Source organism: Stegodyphus dumicola, chromosome 6 (genome assembly GCF_044657685.1).
Source record: "Stegodyphus dumicola isolate Sdum_Otavi_A_Nest chromosome 6, ASM4465768v1".
Lineage (NCBI taxonomy): Eukaryota > Metazoa > Arthropoda > Arachnida > Araneae > Eresidae > Stegodyphus > Stegodyphus dumicola.
In genome coordinates, this window is record NC_140773.1 from 141,138,790 (window position 1) to 141,154,991 (window position 16,202).

Here is a 16,202-nt window from a genome sequence, read left to right on the forward strand (position 1 = left end):
TATGTTAACTTAAGAACCGCTTCTTATTTACCATGAGAGGGTCAATTTTTCATGTCTCTGAGATTTAACAGAAATAAATGCGATAATGCTGTTATCAGAAACGCTCTTCTCTTACCCACATATGTATCTTTACTTTTATTTATGTCTAATTCAGTTTTATTTATTTAAAATCTACTATTAATGTTATATACTTATAATAACCACTTTCAATAACTCTCACTTCAGAAAAAAAATTATGAAATATTAAATAATCGTAACTTCGAATTTACGTTATTTAAAATATAGTTTAAAGTACTGAAAATAATTAAGGCTATTATTAATTATGCATATTTAGTCTAAAGAGAAAAAAAATTTATTATCTTCTGGTTTTCAGGAAATAATAAAATATTTAAACTTAGAAAAATACAAGGATTACAAAATTTTAAAAAAGAAGAAAAATATATTTATTATTAAGCTTATTTTTCTGCATAAACCAATATGTAACACAAGTACATAATAACGACATTTTCACAACTGTTGCGAAAAGGTGGAATTTAGGCGTCATTAAGACGCCGTGATACGATGCTTTCACAACAATATATCACCTGCAAAAGACGCAATAACGACGTCTATGCGACAAAACCCTCATCTGGAAAGACGTAATAAAGACGTTTTGCAACGGTTGCAAAACAATGAAGTTTCGCGAATATCTGGGGATCTTAAATACGACATATTGCAACGTTTTTGAAACACGACTCGCGACCAGTTTGACATTAACGACGTTGCGTTATTTTACGCAACGTCGGGCTACGTTGCGTAAATTTATTGCCGGGCTACTTGGCTTCTTTTATCAACTCTTCAAAGCAAATTTAATGCGTAGGTAGTTGTCACTATTTGTAATGCATAGACAGGTTGTAGAGTCATTAGGATTTTTTGAAGCAGGAGATGTGAAAATGAGCAAAGGCCTCTCCATGACTCGAACTTGGACCTTTAAATTTCCGATAAGCGATACAAAATTTTGGTCTTTGCTGTCTATTTATGCGCGGGGTTGCGCGAAAAATCTAACGGCTTACATTCTATAAAATTTTAAATAGGTGCTCTCAATGTAAGACCACTAAGAGCGAAAGGGTTAAGTCAGACATAGAAGTTTGAAAGGTGTGGTCTGAAATATTCAGATTCAAACAAACCTTAAGAAAAAGAACTTCACTTATAAAGTGTCTTAAATAAATTTAACAAATGCAAAAAATGGGCTGAAAACATAATTTTGAGTATTTGAGGATGCGCTGCGCACATTTAAGAGTGTTTTCAAATTTTGTGTTTTAATTTGATCTGTTTATCGAACGTTGACTAAAATGGATTGCAGTTGCAGAACAAAGGCTATCAAGAATTTGTTACGAAAAAACAGAAGTCCAGTTCTTTAAAAATTCTGGAATTCTAACTGTGGAACACGTTTCATTCAATTTTTGAAAACGGTAAGAAGGAAACAAATACACACATTCTTGCGTCCTTTGTTGAAATATTTTTCTTTAACCGATTTAATGTGAATTAAGAAGCAATAATAAATATGATTACTTAATTACAAATGTCTTTTTAGTATTATACTAGAAGTTAATCTGAGTAGCAGGCAGCAGCAAGTTTACTTCCTACAATTTACTGCAAGGAAATGCAGCAACAGAATACGTACCCCAAAATATTTTTATTTTGTTCGCCAAGTATTTGCAATAAGTGAATAAAAAGTAAAATGTATATAACACTCAATGCAAATATCGCGACATAAAATAAAATAATTTAAAATAACTCAGACTACATGGATTTAAACACAGCTGTCGAAGCGATTTCTATTACTTTTATCAAGCTCTTAAAGCCATTTTTGTTATCTTTATTCTCAATTGCTTTCACTCCAAACCATGTTTAAGCTCTCAAAAACATTTATTGTGAAAAATGTAATGGTGGATCCCCTTGTTAATTGAGTAATTGTTCTCTTCTAGGAACAATTTTGTCTTTAGTCTAAGGAAAAGAAACAACGAAAACAGAAGATTTATTTACAGTGCTAATTAACAGAAAAGAAGAGACGTCGAATTGCTTGGAAAAGGTTTTATCTTTAAAGCATAATGATTTTTTAGAAATGGCGAATAACAATTGAGCAATTTTCTGGTAATGTACAGCAAAAAATAACAGCTGCATTCTTTTTTTTCTCATTCTTTCTTTTTTCTCCTCAAACATTTATTTTGTGAGGTATTTAAAATGAGAGATTTCCTCCAGTTGTCAAGAAATAATACTAAATACAGGGGCAAAATTAAGGTAAAAAAGGTGATCAAATTTCGAGTTTAAAATTCTGACAATCTAAACAAAAATATAAATGCGTCAAAACAGAAAACGAACATAACTCCAATCTTTACAAAAATATAAAAATCGTAGTAACTAAATTCTAAGTTTGCATCATAGAGGCTGTATATGAAGTAACTTCATATGAAGAGAAAATTATTTATATTCCTTCTCTCGTAAGCAAAAAGCAATCAGCATGAATTGCGAAATAAAATAAATTACATGAGGTTAAAACAAACATATCTCACACAATGAAATACTCAGAAATTGCAGGAACTCTATTATTATTATTATAAAACGGATATTCCATTATAGGTATGGGTAACACGGCTTCACCTTCTAGTTTTTTTTCACGGTATAGGCTTCCATGTACGGCCTATTTAATTATATACATTTTCTGCTGCACTTCATTTAAACTTATTTCCTCAAATTATTCTAACTTAATTAACCAATCCCTCAAGGGAAGTTGAAAATGGCATCAAAAACTGCAGATCGAAAATTAAAATATATCGGTCAATTTTTATGGTACGTAAGTTGTACAAGAAACTTTCCTTGTATTTTTATTTTTGCATTAGTGCTCATTTAACATTTTATTCGAGTATAAAACTTTTCCAAATATAAGAATAGGAAACGGGATACCACATTAAAAGTTAGATTTCATTATTTTTCAAAAATTACTTTTCTTTTTGAATTTGGTATTGCGGAAACATGAATATTTTCGCCATTTAAATATTTCTGGAATTGAAAGTACATGACTTCGACCAGCGATTGGAACAAAAAGCTGGTTTAGGTCTTTTACGTTAGGTACGGGGGTGGGTATACATGCACACACACACACACACACACACACACACACATATATATATATATATATATATATATATATATAGGGTGTACCGTAAATGTTGCGACGAACCATTTATTGCCATTTATTGTCGGACCATTATTGCCGGACACGACCATTTATTGCCGGACATGCTCAAACCCACCGGGAGTTTCTTTAATTGTAGCAGCTCCGCAAGTGAGTCTTGCCTCGAGATCCATTTAAAAAACCACAGGATCGTGATACACGATACTTTTGATGGCTTTCCACAAAAAGAAATCAAGGCTTGATAAATCCGGTGAGTGTGGGGGGCCAGAGAACTGGTCCACTACGCCCAATTCATGGATGCGGAAATGATCTGTTAAAATGTCTATAAACATCCAATCTAAAATGAGCAGGGGCCCCATCATGTTGGAATCATATTGTTGCGCCTCACATTTAGTGGAACATCGTCAAGCAAATCGAGAAGAACCTGCTCCAGAAAGATCAAATAATTCGAGAAATTCAAATGGTCCGTCGGTGTCTGGCATGTTTGGCGTCTGATGGTGCATCTGTTGTAACATTCCAGCTGTCGTACACCATTTGTATTCATGTCCAATAAATGTTTCAAATTAATCATCATTCTTGCTTCTTTTCGCATCTTCTACCTCTGCTACCACTAACCCCTGACATTTCCGGGTATAGTTCCTATGCAATTCTTAATCCTTATGATGTGACCTACCTCCCCTAGAAGTTCGTCGCAACATTTACGGTACACCCTGTACATGTGTATATATATATATATATATGTGTGTGTGTGTGTGTGTGTGTGTGTGTGTGTGTGTATATGTGTGTGTGTGTGTGCATTCTTGTACTTTTAGAACTGCTTGTGGCAATGAAATGGGGGGAAGTTAGATGTTATAGGAATACCATATGCAACATTTGAACGTTTTACGATTAATAGTTTTTCAGTTATGCTAGAGACATATATACGTACGTACTTACAGCCATCACGAAGAAAGGCCATTTCGAATGCAATTAAAATTAATTTTACAATCCGTTTCGGGAAAAAAATTCTGTACATACAAATGTCGCGCAAAAGCTAGTCAAAATTGGATTGGGAACGATCAAAATGGATATTTCCGATGAAATTTCCTATTTTAAATATTTCAAGATTACAATAATTAATGCATATTTAAATCCAAACTTTTACTTATGTTTCATAAATGATAATATTTGTCCATAAAACTAATTGTTAGTATTTCATAAGAGTCAAATAAAGTCAAATAAACCTAATTAAACCATTTCAAATTAAAATAAACACTTTTCATTATAATGACAGAATTATCTTTATACTATTACATATCATTCAATAAACAAAATTTATCCCAGGATTAATTATTATCCAAAATAATTAACATACATTACTTAATTTCCAGCTAAGGTATATCCTCTAATCTTTCTCTGCTCATCCGCTTCATTGCAAACAACCCATAACATTCCTTAAAAACTCACTTCCATATTCAGTTCTCCTGTTTATTAACTTATTTAGTCTCCTTAGACAAATACATATTTTGCCCAAGCTAAAAGATTTTGTATCCAAGCCTAATGTATATTTATTATTTGCATTAATGCAATTTACACGTACAAGGTCGTTTTTGCAGTTCTAATGGCTATGAGCCGTCTGGGAATATTTGCTGCAAGTCATTTCCTTGTCGCGCGTTTTATGAAAATGTCCGAATTCCTGACATTTGAAATATTTGACAACGTTCAGATATTCTTTAACTGAAATACAGAGCCCTTTCAATTCATTTAAATTCTAATTAAATTTAATTTATTTAAGTTAATATTTGCCTTAAATTTTTTAAGTTGCCCCTTTCTCAACAAATGCGCATTAATGTACTTAGCATTAATTGAAAATGTCAATTAAATTTCTCCATCCTGAAAAGTTTTATTCCGCGTCTTTAAAGCATTTTGAACTTCATCTTGCTTAAGCTGAGCATTAATATTATACGTAATAATTTTAGGCTTTTCCTTAGACAGAAATGTTGTTGGATTTCATTTTTAAACAAAGTAGAATAGTTAGAAAACGTTAAAAAGGAGTAAAAATTATTTAAAATGGATTCTTTTTAATTTCGTCTTCTAACACTGTTACATAATGTTCGTCTTCTAACACTGTAGATCTTTGTTCTAGCATTCAACTATTATACCGCCATTATTGATCTTAACATTTCTAATACATATTTCTAATTTAGTGGGTTCTACAGTTTTTCTCCTAATCCTCGTTTCAGTTTTTTTCCGAAGAAATTCCTTTTTTGGTAGGATCAAGCGAAAATGCCTGATCTTCATTTTTCTTGATTTTGTGTCTTTTGTCTGAGAATTTTTCCTTACATAATATCTATAAAGGTTTGCTGTAATTTTTATTGAGAGTGTATTTTCGAACGATCCTTTAATTTATTCAATTATTGACCCAAAGAAATTGGTATATTATTTTAGAAAACGTCCGAATTTGGAGCAAAATACTTATGTTGGAACAATGCTGGCTAATCTTTGGAATATGGTAACAGATAGTTTGGCGACATTTTGGTAAGGCGATAAAGGTTACTAGCTAGGACTTTAGCAGTGTACATGGATATAGTCAAGAGTGTGCGCAATGCCATTTTTGTGCAATTCTGGAATGTTTTTTTAAGTGAAAATAGGTCGACGTGTACATGGATGATACCATGTACGTGCAATTCGTAAAAACGCAGTAGCAGTGGGCGATTCTGCACTTTGTCCCAATTTCGCACCTAATTTTCGTCATGATTAAACACTTTTATTCCATAAAAGTTTTCTAGCATAAGCGTAATTCGACTAGCAAAAAAAAAAAAAAAAAAAAAAAAAAAAAAATCAACAAAATCTGAAATGTTTCAGATTTTAAATTACGTCCAAAGGGGCGTTTTTTAACATTTTGTGTGTTACCTTTCTTTATTAAATATCATGTTCCTCGCACTTAAACCATAAGATCCAGTGCAACAGCAATATCGCAAAATAGTTTTAAAACGAGCATATCTTTAGAATTTCCGATACAGAGACTCACGCGCTGGAGATAAAAATGTTTTTTCTGCACAACGTTGCCATTGCTCGCTTTGAAATCCTTGAGTTTGTTAATCAAAAATTCGTCAAAGTTTTAAAAAATAGGAAATCGATCATAAAACAAATTTCAAATTTCAAATTTGGTCTTCCACATGCTCATATTCGTTGGAGGATTACGTTATTCAAAATTCGATGACTCTATGTACCGTTGTTTTATCACAATACGAGAAATATACATACATTTATGCAGATTTTTCATTAGTTAATTTCTTCAAATATAATGCAGGACTCTAACATTTTGTGGCAACAGTTTGAAAAGTGAACCGACATTTATGAGTCCGACGCAAAATGCCAAAACGAAACTAATAGTCCTTCGGGATTCAAATCCCTTTGGACTAAAAAAAAAAAAAAAAAAAAAAAAAAAAAAAAAAAAAAAACATGCCTTTATTTTGTGAAAACAAAATGGCGTCCAAACAAAACTAGCAGGTTGCTGTAGCAGGGTTGGTCGCCAAATATTTGAAAGTCGTCAATCGGTCCAGTAGAAGAGATATAGAACTGGCCCACTTTTTTTTTGCACGATGTATATATCTATTAGTTTTTCTTGCAATTTGCCGCATTTTTATTGATTATGAGCGATTATAATTTCTGTAGGTTACTTGTATTTGCTTTATTAGAATTTTTTACTTTAATACATATTAATTTTTTCTTTGATTTTAAATCCAGAAGACGATTAACGTGTCGGGGTACCTCTACAACAATGGCGAACGACCTAGATAAATTTGTTTCAATAAGAAAATTAATTTACAACGGTTTGATATCTTACAATGCTGAGAGAAACGAAATTTGTTATTCATCTCTCATTAATCAACCCAGTTCAATGTGTTAATTATTCACCCCTTGAAAAAATATGTTTGAAACATTAAATAGGGAATATTAATAATTTTTAATCTTTAACCATTTATTTAATTTTACGTTTTTTTTTTTTTTTTTTTTTTTTGGTTAATTGTTCCTTGCTTCTTTAATTTTGAGATTATCACCCATGTATTTTGCAAAATTTGTATTCCGTACAATACATCTTTTTACCTTTATAAATTTCCATTGTTACTTCTGAGACCTCTTAGCACTAGAATTACAGAAGGGGTCATTTTGACACCTAGCAAACTTTTATCTCTGACAGCTCGTCTTTTTTTTTTTTTTTTCAAATATCTTAATCTTTTCTCTACTTTTCCTAAATCATTGTGATTTACCAAATAGTAAAGATTTCAAGAAAATTGCATTTTTATTTTAGCCCTAACAAATGATTATACCTAGAAATACGGCGGGTGTCATTTGGACCCCTTTGAGAGAAAAGACATGTGAATACATTCCATTGTATTATCTGAAAACTGTTATTTCTGTAAACTATTTTTATTTGCACCTGCTAAACAAAATACAAACAAAGGAAAAGAATATGGTGGGTCTGTGTAGTTTCACATCTGCCAGTCACAGATTTGAAATATGTGCAATACTTTTATTTGTGGAAAGAAAACAGAGAAAAGAGATTATTACGAGCTGAACTTTTGTAGATTTTTCGTAGATATTTTGTTTATTATTTATAACAAGTTTTAGTGGAAAATTTTATTCTATTTATATGAATTTATTATAGTGACGTACTAATGGCGCGTAAGAAAAGAACTAACGCATGAAGAAATCGTGAAAATGATGCAAGAAGTATCTGATGTCGATTCCGGTTCTGAAATCGAAAATAATTCTATAGATAAAGATGGAGATGAAACACCTTGCGATTCTGAATTTATTATAGAGAGTAATCAGGCAATATCATCCTCTAGCTCAAGTGAAAGTACAAATGGATTTGTTTTTCCGAGTTCAAATTCTGCCGTACCTAAGAATGCCAAAGTGGGAACTAGTAGATGCTCAAAAGGGAATATGGAATTCAACATAATTCAGACTAACACTTGCACAGAAATTGCCAGTGATGGAACTATATGGAAAGTAGAAAATACTTCAAATACTTCTAGTCGGCGACCCTTTCAAAATATCTTGCGAGAAAATGCAGGACCGAGATCCTATGCTAAACGTCACATTTGCTCTGGTAATGTTCTTAGTGCGTGGAAGTTAATAATAAATGAAAAAACATTACGCGTCATAAAGGAACTGATGCTGAAGCCAAGCGTAAACTTAATAATGACTCTTTCACTATTTTATTAGCAGATCTGGAAGCATTTATAGCGTTGTTGTACACAAGGGGGGCATTAGCCACCAAGGGCTTACCAATTCTTAGTTTGTGATCAAGACTTGGGCACCAAAGTTTTTCATGAAACTATGAGTAGAGATAGGTTTCTGAAAATAATGAAATTTCTCCGTTTTGATAATAAACTAACAAGGTCTTCAGGTTCGCAGTGTGATAAATTTGCACTAATATCCAAGGTATGGAATAATTTTATAGAAAACTGTAAGCTTTGCTACAAACGAAATGAAAACATTACGATTGATGAACAGTTACTCCCTACAAAAACAAGATGCCTTTTTTTGCAGTAATGCCTAACAAGCCCGATAAATTCGGAATAAAATTTTGGCTAGCAGTACACGTTAGGACAAAATACGTATTAAATGGATTTGAATATTTAGGAAAAACTACCCCAAGAAAGGAATTTAGGAAAAGATACAAGAAAGCACTCCGTGAAAGCACCATCACGCCGATGGCCAGTACATGTATTCTACAATATTTTGGACTTAGCAAGCATAAATGCATGGATTCTGAATAAGGAAGTTACAAAAGAAAATATCAGCAGAAGGGATTTTCTATTGCGTTTGGAAGAACTAAGAGAAGAATATATATCTAGTAAAAACAAATTTGTTCTCTCTTCAAGTGGCTTTGTGGATGGACAAGAATCAATAGAATAAAAAAAAAAAAAAAAAATGCCAAGTAAGGAAATGCAAAGGTAACAAAACTTCTAATATTTGCGACAACTGTAATAAAAATGTATGCGGATATTGTACACAAAAAATCAGAAAGATAAGCGTGTGTGCTAATTGCTTCGCTGACTAATATATTATCTATAAATAAAATATTTCTATATATTTCTATTTCTATGTACTCTTTATAGCAAAAAAATTTGTTTTAAAATACTTTATTATTTGGACCCTTTTTTTTAGAAAAATTTGCTTAAATATTTATACATTTTATTTTCTGTGTTTCTGAAAGCTATCGAAAAAGGGGGGAAAAAACTACATTTTCGGATAGAAATATTGAAATGCTTGTTCATTATTTAACTACATACCTGCAAAGTCTCTACATTCTTTAAAATGAACTGTAGTTGTCATAATTTGCGTCATTTTGATTTCTTTTTCACAAATATATTATATCATATAGAGAAATATGCAGATATCTTATCAAGGGGTCAAAATGACACACGCCGTAATTCTAGGAATACGAAGACCTCCGTAATTCTAGTGTTAATTACTTCCCTATATCTTTACCCTTAGATAGGATAGTCAATTTACTGTCTTAATAAGTTACCCACTGTCATAGAGTGATTCTTAGCCATTTTGGAGAACAAAAAATTGTAATGGCATTTCGAATATTAATTATAGTCAAACCACTTGCATTAGCAGATGTATAACAAATATATATATATATATATAAACGAGATAAAAAACTTTGCCGTTTTGTTTTGTATGCGAAGGATAAGGGATATAAAAAATAGCGTTCTATTATAGAAATAAAAAAAATGACGTGAGAACTAATCCCTTGTTTTTCTCCTCAAGCATCTGTATGCAGTGGGTTGGATTTAATTTCAGTAGTGGAATGTTTTCTTTGAGCCTGTTTCAACTAGTAGTTTTCGGCAGTTTTTGTTTCTTCCGTGATTAAATCTCTGTATTTCTTTCAATTTCTTTTGGGTGTACTGATGAAAGTAGCTTTTAAGCAGATATGCACAGAAAGGGATTCAAGCTACTGAAGTCTTCTATTTCGCTCGAGATTTCTTTCCAAGTTAAGATAGGACCTTCCTTTCTTTTTTCTCCGTTATAGCGTTCTCAAGTTTTGAGATTTGAAAGCTATTTTCTAACATTGATTTCAAGGCAATACGGATTCAGAGTATACCTAAGTTTTAAATAATAACAGAAATCTCTTTTCATAATATTCTTCTTTTGAATATCTTATTCAATCTGTTGCTAAACAAAAGACCTGTGCGATTTCGTTCTTAGACAAGAGATAATGCATTTCCTCTGTTCTCAATTAAACGAATATCAGATATGATGCATTAATAAATTCAAATAGTTGCTATTTTATTGGGAATTCTTCCATTCGGAGCTAAGGATGTATATATAGGGTACGTGATAAGTAAAATAAAATCGTATATCATAAAAAATATATATTTCTCATAAAGAAAGAAATTTAAACTTCGATTTCATGGCCTTCGGTTAACTAATACTAAGCATATGATCATATGATTATTAAGCATATAAGCTATTAAGCATATGATTATAAGCTATTAAGCTATTAAGCATATGATTATAAGCTATTAAGCATATGATTATAAGCTATTAAGCATATGATTATAAGCTATTAAGCATATGATTATAAGCTATTAAGCATATGATTATAAGCTATTAAGCATATGATTATTAAGCATATAAGCTATTAAGCATATGACTATAAGCTATTAAGCATATAATTTCAACTGGTATGTGTTATACTTCCATATGGAATACATCGCTTCATATCGTACCCTTGTTTGAAACTGACTGAGTACTAGATTTTGAAAACATAGGTAATAGTGTCGAAAAAAGAACTTATTTAACATGTGCATCCCAGACAATCTTTAAATAAACCAGAATATAAAGAATTATCGTATTTTTCTTTGCATGCTGTTATAATATATGTGGTTAACATATCCAGCTGGCAGTCGAAAGATCCATGGTTCGAATCTCGGCAAGTGCAAAATTAAGTTTTCGTAATTTTTGGTTGGAAATCAGTGATGGATTTTACAATGAACTGTAGAATCTATCAAGGTTTCTAAATAGACAACGTTATTCTGTACCGGTCTATCAAATTGAGTAACATCTCGGTATCCGCTCAATAATACTACGTGACTCAAACAAGTGGAAGAAACGGAGAAAATTATGCTGAGTTCACCAAGAAGGTAAAATGAATGGGGCTAAATGAAATAGTTCTTTTATAGTAATTAAAATAAAATCTAAAATAAAGTTTATTAACAGTTAATAGTTACATAAAATAGTTATTAGCAAAGACTAAAGGTAAAATTTTATGTAAATATTATCTACCTCTCCAGTTCTACGTTTTAGGTAGCTACGAGCGTAAGTGAAGTAAATTTCGGGTGAACCCTTCGTAAACAAAACCTAATTTTCTATTAGAATAAATAGAAAGCTCTGTAATACGAAATACTGGATTTTATTATGTTAGGTATAACTGGCCATGCGTAAAATGTGGTTTATTTAAATTTACATCAAAATTATGAAATGCTTACACCTAATTTTTACCTATAACCGTATATCTTGGGCAGCTGAATAACATAAAACTGAATTGACTTTGAATTAAAGACATGAAGTGTTTAGAATGTACTTAAGATAAATAGTTTGAAACAAATACTGTAAATTATTTTTTTATGTTATTTCTGTAGTCTATCAATTAATTTAAATTAATTTTGGTCTGCATGCATATCCCGCGATATTTAGGTTTGAGTAAAAAAGCTGGTGTGTACACCACATGACTTCCTTGCATGGAATTTTAAATTATATGCACTTTTTCCTGCATTTCATTTAAATTTACTGAATTGAATTGAATCTACAAAGCGCATAAACCACACTAGAATAAATGCACTTTAAAATTCTCGATATTTATTTACCATAGCGATGCTCTGGCGCTAGATTCGCTGAACAGCGTTATATCTCGTTCATTTTATAACTCAGAAAGCGCAAAATTTATATCATTTGAAGAATTATCTAATCGTTGTCACATGTCCTATTCAAATACTACAATAAATCTAAAACTATGCATAAAAAATTAAACAAATAAAAAAGAATCAGTTTTTCACAGACCATACAGCGCCGCTTACCTAATGCGCATGCGCTACTCGCAAACATTCTCCACTGTTCAAGACAAGCTGGCAACAATATTTGCTGCTAATACGAAACACGTATTTCCTCGAATTTCATTCAAGAAGACAAGATATATTTCTCATTCGATTAACTCAGATCTCACTTCGTGGCAAGACAAAAATACATAAAAACTCAGAATGTTTTCATTATAAATTGAAAGGTACAGAAAAATATAAAACACAAATACATTTAAAACAATTTTTACACTTAAATTACAATTTCTACGAAAAAATAAGTAATTCGGCCAGAAGGCAAGAAGGCAGATTTTTCGGTGTACAAAACTAAAAGTTTCATTTTGCCCATACTAGGCAAAAGACACTGAAGGTGCAGAAAGAATAAATTCACCATTCTGCTAAGTTCAAATTTAAACAATGAGGGCTGCTATGGTAAAATAAAATTAGGCTTAACCGCACTTAAACAACTTTAAAATTGTTAATAATTATATAAATATTGCATGCAGATTAACTAAAAGCATAAAAACCTTAACTGGAAGATAAAAGCAACATAATTCAACCTTTTTAAATCACAAAGCAAAATTTTCCAACATACAAGAATAAAAAAACTGAGTTCACTGAACCCAGTAACAGAGTAGGTGTGTATATATATATATATATATATATATATATATGTAGAATTTACTTTCAAAACATGAGGAGAGCACGGATATTGCATTGTTAAATGCTTTATTTTACTAATAAGAAATAGATAAAAGTAATAAAAGGTAAGTTAAGTAAAAATTAATATTGCAGGAGATAGTTATGTTCAGTCCACACAGGATTCATGTAATGATGAACATTTCTCACACACTATCAGTTCCACAGGCACGTAGCCACCTGCCTTGATAGAATACGTTATTCCACAGCTAGCTTTAGATAATACGATCGGCATGTCTACCAGGAACTTAAACATCGAAGGAACTTAAACATCAAAGGAATCCGTCTGTTTCCACCAACTCTTGGAGGAAACGCAAGCCGGCTTGCTTCTGCTACTTTACACGTCTGGACGCTATCTGACGCTGTCTGGAATGCTCCGCACTGTCCTAAGCTGGAATGACGTCACCACGCTACGTATTCTAATTCAGCATCAGTCGTCGATGATCTCTACATCTTCGGCCAGCCTGAGGGGCATCGTCCTCGATGTCTGTTGAGTGGACGTCAGTATCATGATGATATACCTGCAAAGAGAATAATAAAAAAAAGAGTATCAGGTCCTTAGGTTTGAGCTGATACAAACATCAATCCATTTAACCAGGGCTTTATATGGTCAGCTGCAGTAGATGTCAAATTCGGTCCTTCATGACATCCTACTTTTTCGCAAATATCTGCAATTTGATCTAACAGCTATGATTTTATTATGATTTTATACGGTCCATGAAACTTAGGTCGTAGTTTCAAACCAGTCCCACACTGTGTTCACTAAATGGCTACCAAGTCGCCAATCTTGTATAGTTTCGGTTTCTTACGTTTTTTATTAAATTGCTTACGATTCCCTTCTTGCATCTTCAAAATGTTGTTTTCCGCATCTTCTCTCATTTCATCACGTTCTTGCATCAACTACTTTAGATATTCTTCGTTTAATATCTCACTAATTCTCAGATCTTCCTTGTTTTTCATTTTCGTGCCTATGAGAAGCTCAAACGGTGAATATTTCGTACTTCTCGTAGTTCTGCTGTTGATTATTCTCTGGACATCTGGAACATACTTAAACCATTTGGTTGAATCCTCATGTGATAATTTTGACAAAACAGGAATCAAAATTCTAGGGATTCGCTCAATCTGTCCGTTACCTCTTGGAACACCAGTAGCAATTTTAACATGTTCTATGCCTTCTTCAGTACAATAAGCTGAAAATTTTTCAATGTAAAGGCACTACCTCGATTTGAAATGATTCTGGCTGGATTCTCAAATACAGTCTGTTGTTGCTTCAATTTTGAAATAACTTCTTGGGTAGTTGGTGATTTCACTGGATAGAACCAAGTAAATTTCGTAAAAGCATTGACCACAGTTAAAATGTGTTGGTATATCTTGTTTGTCTAAGGAAGAGGTCCAATAAAGTCGATATGATACGTACTCAAGGGAACGATTTCTTTCGGTACAGGATGAAGAAATACTTCTGCTTTTCCTTGCTTCTTGTTCATTACATTCTATATAGTTTGCAATTACTTTTTCAACTTTGCATTTCAGTCTGGGAATATAGAATTCTTGCTCTACAGCATTCACAGTTTTCTCTACAGCAAAGTGACCTTTTTTATGTACCTTCTGTATGACTTCGTTCTGTAATGATTCCGGCACTACTAACAGATCTTTACCATTTCCCTATTTATACAAAATATCATTTCTCAGGAAGAATTCATTTTCTTCTCCCTTCTCAACTAAATTCTTGATCAATTTCACATGTTCATCTTCATTCTGTTGTTGTGCTGACCGAATCTTCTCAGTTACATCGGATGTGTATGATGTTAAAATTTCTACTTAGAGCATCAGTTGTTTCATTTGGCTTGTTGTACGATGTACAATTTCGTAATCGAATTCTTCAATAAACATTGCCCATCGTGCAATCTTGGGAGTTAAATCTTTCTTATCTAAAGTTTTCTGAAAAGCACTACAATCAGTTACAATTTTGAATTTAGACCCTAACAAATAGTTTCTAAACTTCTCCAGAGCTTCTATAACTGCAAGGGCTTTTAATTCGTAACTACGGAGATTTGGTGAAGTCTTCTTACTCATATACTGGATTGGGTGATAATTACCATCATCAGAGAATTGGAGTAGTACCGCACCAAAGCCTTGACTACTGGCATCAGTATAAGTTCTATTGGATATCCTTGCTTAAATATATGTAGAATAGGTGCTTGAGAGAGAATTTCTTTTAATCTGCAAAAAGCTTTCTGTTGTTCGGAATCGAACTGAAAACCAATACCTTTTAAGTAAGTCACTAAGAGGTTTAGCTATTTTAGCATAATGCGGAATGAACTTACGAAAATAACCCGTTAGTCCTAAAATGCTTTGTAGTTGTTTACAGTTACGCGGTTGTGGAAAGTTTTGAACAGCAACAATTTTGTAAGGTGATGGTCGAATAGTTCCGTTTTCAATTACATGTCCTAAAAATTCAATTTTCCGTTTTAAGAACTGGCACTTTTTGAAATTTATTTGTAATCCGTATTCCGAAGCAGTTTTGAATACTCTTTCTAATTTGTCTAAACATTGAACTTCATCATTAGCCGGTACGACTATATCATCCATATAAATAATTAGTACACCTTCATTTAGCAAATCACGAAATACTGAATAAACATACCTTTGGAAAACATTTGGATTAATACATAAACCAAAAGGATCTTTAAGAAATTCATAAATACCACTATGTGTTACGAACGCGGTGTATTTTGTGCACTTTTCATCTATGTCTACATTTAAAAAGCCATTTTTCAAATCTAGTGTCGTGAAGACTTTTGATTGCTCTAAACGATGATGTATTTCTGGAATTAAAGACAGTGGAAATTTGTCTTTATAATCTTCTTATTTAATTTCCGGTAGTCAATGGATAATCCTTTAGAAAAATCTTTTTTGTTACACAAAACGATAAGCGCCGCGAAATTAGAATTGCTTGGTTTTATTATTCTCTCTTTCAGTCATTCATTAATTTGCTCGTCAACAATTTTTTGTCAACGAAAGACATGTATTTTCTATTTTGACAGACAGGAATTTCATTGCATAAATTTATTTGCATCTTAAAGTCAGATTGTCTATTTTTCCGAGACTGGTACAAATTAATTAATTTACACAGTCTTTCTTTATATTCCACATTCGAAATATGCAATAAATCAATCTCGTTGACAGAAATAGTATTCACCAGATGTGAAAGGTAATTAAACTTCGAGCTACTTCCGCTTTCGGGACTT